The sequence below is a fragment of the Meleagris gallopavo genome, chromosome Z, assembly GCF_000146605.3.
Source record: "Meleagris gallopavo isolate NT-WF06-2002-E0010 breed Aviagen turkey brand Nicholas breeding stock chromosome Z, Turkey_5.1, whole genome shotgun sequence".
NCBI lineage: Eukaryota > Metazoa > Chordata > Aves > Galliformes > Phasianidae > Meleagris > Meleagris gallopavo.
In genome coordinates this window covers 23,402,857-23,410,299 of record NC_015041.2, presented here as the reverse complement: position 1 = coordinate 23,410,299, position 7,443 = coordinate 23,402,857, and the positions used below count along the sequence as shown (strand labels likewise).

The following is a 7,443-nucleotide window of genomic DNA, read 5'->3' as shown; positions in this document are numbered from 1 at the left end:
GTTTGTTTTGTTTTTTGTTTTGTTTTGAAGTTTTCTCAATAATTTTTAAGGTCTCAGATGAATCTTGCTTGGAGAAGACGGGATGGGCAGTCAACCTCTAAGCAAATAGCCCTTTCTCCATCTGCTCTTCAAAGGTCACTCTGGATGAAATCATTGCCTTTGGGACCTGCACCAGAGAGCTAGTGAAGAAGCGCATGGGGAACACAAGGAAATATCATTCTTTTACGATGAATAGGTTGTGGGCTTTAAAGATACGAGTAAAGTAAACTGGGCCCTTTCTACAGGGCAAGGAGAGCAAGACTAGCATGAAAGGTGTTAGTTTAATGCCTCTGGCATGTGGCCAACACAAAGGCTATGAGCTCACATTGTTTTGGAAGGTGCAGGGTGAGAACCAGTGCAGGAGGTGAGGCAGCACACCAGCATAAGACATGGTCTCCCACCAGCTGCTCTAATTTAAGGAGCTGTGACTGTGCAAGCTGCCCTCAAGACTGAAGGAATACAAAACGAGCTGTATGCTCTGTATATCTCTATGAAGCTACGTATTCTGTTCGCTTCCCTTTCAGAGCCTCTGGTTTTTCATCTATACATTAAAAGCTTCTTCAAGTTGCTGAATGAGCTTAAACTTCACTTGTTTAGTGGCAGCTATCTGCCTTCTTGGCCACAGACTGGTTATCAGCCAGCTTCACACATTGCATTTGTTCACAGAATCAGAATGATTGAGGCTGAAAGTAACCTCTAGAGGCCACCTGGCCCAGCCCCTACTCAAACTGGGACATCCAGAGCAGAGTGCCTGGGACCATGTCCACGTGTCTTCAGAAGATCTCCAAGGAGGAGACTCTGCAGCTTCTCTCAGCAGCCTGTGCCAGTGTTCTGTCTCTGGCACTTATTTGACCCTTCAAAGACAATCAAGGAAATATGTGTCTTTTTCATGCAACTAATGGAACCTTACATAAAACATTGCTATAGTATGTTAATCTCTATACTTTTTTCCTAATTGTTGGGGTATGAGCTACTTACTTACCGGGTGGCATCCAAAAGGACCCCTGCACCTGCAGTTTTCTCCTGTAATTCAAGAAAATTTGTACAGGTAAGTGTACAACAGGAAGCAGAAAATATGCAGATCCATCCACAGTGAGGTGCATTCTTTGCTCTTGACATAGATGTCTGTGGTATAAAGAGGAGTCAGATATTGTACAGAAGGGCTCACAGTCTTCTAACAAAGAGTCCTACAGCCAGAGCAGAAAAACTCCTACAACATATTCATTCAGAGATGTTCATTGGTCCCGCACCGTGAGTCCGTGAGCCCAAATGTTGATGCTTTCCGGAGGGGAGACAGTGAGCAGGACAGCGTTGGTCTTCCCAAACAGAAGAGCTGGATCAGAGGGGAGCGAGTCTTCGAGCCTGGCAGTCACGCTCCCAATTTAGAGAAGATAAAAGCAGCAAAGAAGAGTTACAGCACAACCACAGCATCTCAGTTGTTACATAGTACTTGAACACAATGTGTTTCTGGTTAGCTTAAGGAAGGATAAACAAGATTTAATATCTGGCAATGAACACAGGTTTGTTTGGTTTTTTTTGCCTATAAATGATATTTGTATTTGTTCAGATTTCTGTAGCTTCCACTCTCTCATAAGACTCCGTTCCCCGCCCTAATTTCCCATATTCCATATTTCCAAAAGCATGGAGTTGTTGAGCTAATGAATTAAAACATTCTGAGGTTTGGTTTTGGCTCTGTGGGTATCTGTATTCTTTTACTGCCATAATCCAATGTGACAACTTTATTGTCCTAATGAACATTAGCACCTATTGTAGAACTGTGATAAATAAATAAATAAATAAATAGGATTGCTTTAGTTAACAGCTTTCCCCGGAAAAGATCAAATTCCATCTACTAGCAATTTGTTTTCTTGACAGTGTTTCCCTTTACATACAATAGCACTCTACTTGCCTGTCACTCAACAGGCAAGTCTGTAGGCAAAATGGACTAGAGTAGGTCTTAAAGATCAGCTTCTGCAACAAGCTGGATCAGAAGAAGTCCATTCCTCTTGTCAATTTTCATCTGATGCTTATGAGCCTGAGATGTACAAGGCATGTCTGTGAATTCACCTCCTGCCCCAAGAAGCTTGCAGCTCCAAAAGGCAAGTACACCAGCACAAACCAGATAAAAGAAAAGTCCCACCTATGCTAAATCAATGTGCAAAAATCAGTACAAATAAGGGGTCTACTTCTACATTAGAAATGACTTAAATTTTTCTATACAACATCAGTCATGTTCAGTATGAGGCTGTTGCTCCAGATGAATGCCTTTCCAAAAATACCCACATCCTAGATCTACTGCTAAGTAAATAAACTATAATGACCCCAAAATAAAATATGAAACATTCTATTATCCAAGGCTTGCAAAACAATGTTTTTAAAGATGCATATGGTCTTTATTTGACCCATAATGGTTCTTTGCTGTATAGTGACAAGAGTTAAACCTCCCCGTGGAGTAACAATTTCATGTAACCCATCCTACTCACAGTGAAACAATCAAGTCTTCTCTTCCAGTATCTGTTTAAAGGCTGTATTCAAGAGCAACTCTTGAATAGCAATGGAATGACAGAATAGTAAAATACAGATAGAATTCTCTAGGGGAAAAAAAAAATAAAAGAAAAAACATATTTTTGGAGAAATACAATAATGCATTGGGGCATAAGTAAATTGCCTACTGTAGAATACTCCCTTAGGAGAGAAAGTGCCCTCTTGTTGTCTGTCTATACTGGGAAAGGAAGAGCCCTGCTGCAGTTGCTGTAGTGAGATGCTTGGTGCAGGCAGAAGCTGCCAGTGATCTCCCTGAGGAAATACTTTCCTCTCTTTCTTCCCTCTTTTCCTCCTTAAGCATGGCGGAAGGAGAAAACAGAAGTCACAATGGCTTGCTGCTCTTTCCCCTCTCCTCAGTCCTGCTGGGGCAGAAGCTACCTGACCCCAGACAGGCATGGCTCTTCATCTATGGCAGCAATTCTCTTCTGCTTGTGCTGCTAAGTCATGGGCTGCCTTTCAGTTGAGAATGAGATGACGGGGAGTGTCAGTATCTCTCTCCTCTTTCAGACTAGTAGTTTCCTTGCAGCTGTGTGCTTAAGAAACTGGCTAAAAAGAAATAAATGCATTTCAACATATTAAACACTCTCTCAAATTCCTGTTATTTTCTACAGTTGTGAAACAGCTCCATGTCATTAAATGGCAGAGGTATGATCTGTTCTGACAGTATTAGTCCCTATTATTTACAGTCATCAGTGCTGGGTTTGTGATAATCTGTGATAACCAGCAGACTATGTTAGGCACTGATGGAATCAATCTGATCTTAATTTGATTTCCTATGACATTTTGTTTAAATGATTATACAAATACAGCAGGCATCTGTTAGGAGCATCTTTGGCACAGTTCATAGAAATCTTATTTCACTCAGCTTTCAGCCCTGATTTAAATTAATTACTGCTTGGGGAAGGGTAGGAACAGACACAGGTATATGTGTGTTATACGTGCCTTTCTTCTCTCTTGGAAGGGAGTGGTGTACAGTGTGATTTTAAAGGCTTCCTGCCCACTCTTCTTCTTCTGCCCCAGCCTAAATAAATACACTTCACAGCCACAGTGGCTTGACACAGTGAGGCAACATGTAATCCTCAGAGGAGGAGGCAAATCTCCTCTCTAACTCCCAGCAGACACAAACCTGCCTCATGCACCACTACACCAGAGAGACTGCAATGTCCATCCTCAGTCCCAGGCACAGACCTGCAGCACAGAGGAGATGGGGCACAGGGACTGTGGGGGAGCAGTCACTGGCTGGTTGCATTTTTCAGCAGGGAAGTGATTTGGCAGATCTGCATATAATTCTGAAATCCCTGATTAAGTTTCAAAGGGGCAAGGGATGTCAAATCCTGTTCTTCACTGTGCTGATGGGAACAGGCGCAGGCACAGTTCAGAAAGCAGAATTTAGATAGCTGTATGTGAAAATCATAAGAGAAATTATTCACACTGTGCTTTGCACCTAGTGTTAGAAGGGAAAGACAGAAGTGAAACATGAGGTGATCATTACATTTATCAACTGCAAATAGAAAGAATATCATGTATTTTGATCATAAGTAATTTCTCTGTGATGTACTTTGAATCTGAGTAGGTCTTTTATGTAGGTGGTCTTCATTTCCTGATGGAGAAGACAGAGAGGAATCTTCTTGCCCTTTTTTGCATGCAGCCATTTCCCAGGTGGAAGTTTACTTTTGAGACATACAGCTAACATACTTAAATGCATTGGAAAAGTTTAATGCTTCCATTCATCTTCATTAAAACCAGTTTGAGTTTGATAGCTGACTCAAGGTTAATTTTTCCCATCGAGAGCAAAAAGGCAGATCTTCAGCTGACTTAGGTAGTGATTTCAGACAAATTCCATCAGTTTGGGTTATGGAAAGTGAGGTTAATGGCCCATACATCTCTACAAAATAGTCTGACAATTCTTTGTGGGGGAAAAAAAAAAAGAAAGTAACCAACTCTGTGAAGGACTAGGATAGTACTGTAAATGGATTTGGTTGAATTCTCATCTAAGAATCAGAGTAGAGAAACTTGTATATATCTGTGCCACTACTTTTATATTCAGGGAGTCAGTGCAGGGTTATCCGTCTGCTTTAATAGGATGAGAAGGAGAGTGGGACTAAGACTTGCTGGGAGAGGAACTGGGAGAATAGGTCTTGTCTCCTTCCTATTGTGGCTGATACACACATGAAAGCAGCAGGATGAGTGTTGCTGAAAGCAGCAGAGGAGACAACATGAGTACCTATTAAATCAGAGTGCACTTCAAAATTCACCCCATGGACTGTGGTTGTGTTGAGCTGCTGCTATGAGTGATGGTGAGGAGAAGGCAGAGGCTGTAGCTGAGTGGGGGAGATGCCCTCACATGCAGCACACAGTGCTATAGTTCTCTGTTCTACCCTCAGCAAAATGAAAAGAGTGCACCACTCTGTGTCAGGCTCACAAACAGACTGTGGATGTGTGAGGATGGGAGCAAGAACCCAGCAGAGAAACTAAATAAACACTACATCCAAAATTTCAGGAATTTTTAATAATTTTTCAGAGTTGACAATGGGATATATTTTATAAGGGCAGGTAGGAACAGGGCAAGGGAAAATGGCTTTAAACTGAAAGAGGGTAGATTTAGACTAGATATTAGGAAGAAATTCTTTATTGTGAGGACAGCGAAACACTGGAACAGGTTGCCCAGAGATGCTGTGGGTGTCTCCCACTGGAAGCATTCAAGATCAGGCTGGATGGGACTGTGAGCAACCTGGTCTACAGGGGGGTGTCCCCACCTATAGCAGGGGGTTGGTACTAGATGATCTTAAATGTTCCTTCCAACCCAAACCATTCCATGATTCTATGATTCTATCATATTAGATTTTTCCTCTTCAACAGCTTTGAGGGCACTGTGGTCCAGAAATGAGCACTGTACAATTCTTCCATCATTCACACAAAATAGGGGCCTTTTCAGCTACAGATTTCTCTGCTCCAACTATCCTGTTAGTGCTCAGCAAATAATACACTTGTTATGTCTTATGGGACCTCAAGCGAAGCAAAAGTGGAGTGAAGGCATCTTGAAGAGGTCCAAAATTAAAGGGATATAAATTCTGTCTCTAGTCGGAAGGGCATTGGTGGACAAGACATCTCATACCACCTTGAAAGTTCATCATCTCCATCTTCTCTTCCAAACAGATAGATATATTGACACAGGCTTCCACTGATAGATGCTGTCCGATCTACTGATGAAACAGCCACATGGGAATTAGGTATCTTTGCTCATGATGTTATTGCTGCCTTCTGTGCTTTTGCACTACAGACCAAGCCAGTGTTTATGGCTATCAGCCAAAAAATCTTGCTACAAAAACAAGAAAATGTGATTAATCCCCAAAAAGTCAATTCATGTGCTTCAAGTTAAGCAAAATATTTTGCAGAATTGGATCTGATTCTGCAGGCCAAACTTGCAGGATTCAGTCCCAGATTTGTTATTGATTCATCATTTAAACAAAATTCAAGTTTTGATTTCAATTGCTCTGCAGCAGAGCTGTAGGAAAAGCCCAAACACCTTCCCAGGGATTATGCCAAGCAGTAGTTTTGAACAGGTTTGGGGCAGCATTCAATGAACTGTAACTAATCATTTTCATCTTATCGCCTACAGAGTCATTGCATTGGAATGATGTTTGGCTAATTTTCCAAAGGACACATTTACTACGGATTGTTCTGCAGAGCTGCCAAGAGTGACAGTGAGCCAAAACATACTCTGTCAAGGGAAGTGTTTGGCTGATGAAATTATAAATAAGTCATCAACCAAAAGTCTGTTAAAATGAATTGTCATTAAATGTTTCTCTAAATACAGTGTTTAATCTCAAACTCCAAAATGGGAACTGCAAGACTGTCTTTCCCTACCTCATTCACAGATCTCCTCTTTGAACACATCATGAGAATATTAAGTAAGTTAATTTAAGCTATATGTGCATGTGAGCACATGCAGAGAAGCAAAGTCAGTGATATGTTTTACATAAAGCAGGCCATTGTGCACTGATTATAATGTGTAAAGAGGAAATATGTTTATACCACAATCTATTCTAAACTCAAATAGGCAGCAGTACTCTGTGTTTATAAATATAAATGCAAAACCTATGTTAAAATAATGTTACGGGTCTGGATTCTAACCACAAAAGCCAGGAAATTCAGAAGAAAAGTTGAAAGTTTGGGCCTGAATCTGATTTCGCACTCTACCCACGTAAGTCCAGTGTCTTCAGAAATGGCTTGTACTAGAAAAAAACCCGTAACCTTTTGTCCGAGGCACTCCTGAGAGGCCTTAGGCATGGCAGTACTTGTGCAAAGCATTATCATATTTAGGTCTAGAGCTAGATACAAGAAAAGCATGTAGGCAGCTGTTGCGGGGTCCCCCAGGGCTTCTCTTAATCTAATGAAGTGTATACATGTATATGTGAGTATATGCAGGAGGGGAAGGAGGGAAACACACTCTTGGCAACACTCTTTTGTCCTCCAGGGCACGTGCAGGCTTCATGCAAAGCTTGGAGCAAGCTAAATATTATCAGTCTTTAGGAAGTGTTTATACAATTAATAGTTCTCATGATGCATAATTCACAACTTTATACAACTACATTTTAAAGAGCCTACAACCAAGGAGCACAGCCAGGGATGTCCCCACTGAGATGTACAACTGAAATATTAATTAAGAAACATCGTGATGCTGAGGGGGAAATTACCTAACCCTGCACAGTCATGTGTTGTTCATAGTGCACAGCCGTGACAAGTACTGGTGAAAGCAAGCACAAGGGTTATTCCACCTATAGCATGAAGGGCCACAGTAATGAAAAGCGGTTGAGCTGGAGGACAGCTCTGACAGACTCAGCTCGTATTTGCTCTGGT

General features: G+C 41.4%; 1 long non-coding RNA gene across 1 annotated transcript; it reads right to left on the bottom strand.

Moving 5' to 3' along the window:
* Positions 1-5,185, bottom strand: LOC109363948. Its single transcript, XR_002109864.1, has 2 exons — positions 1,022-5,185; positions 1-179 (listed from the first exon to the last, which is right to left on the bottom strand). It is a non-coding gene; the product is annotated as an uncharacterized LOC109363948 (long non-coding RNA).
* Positions 5,186-7,443: the final 2,258 nt, after the last annotated feature.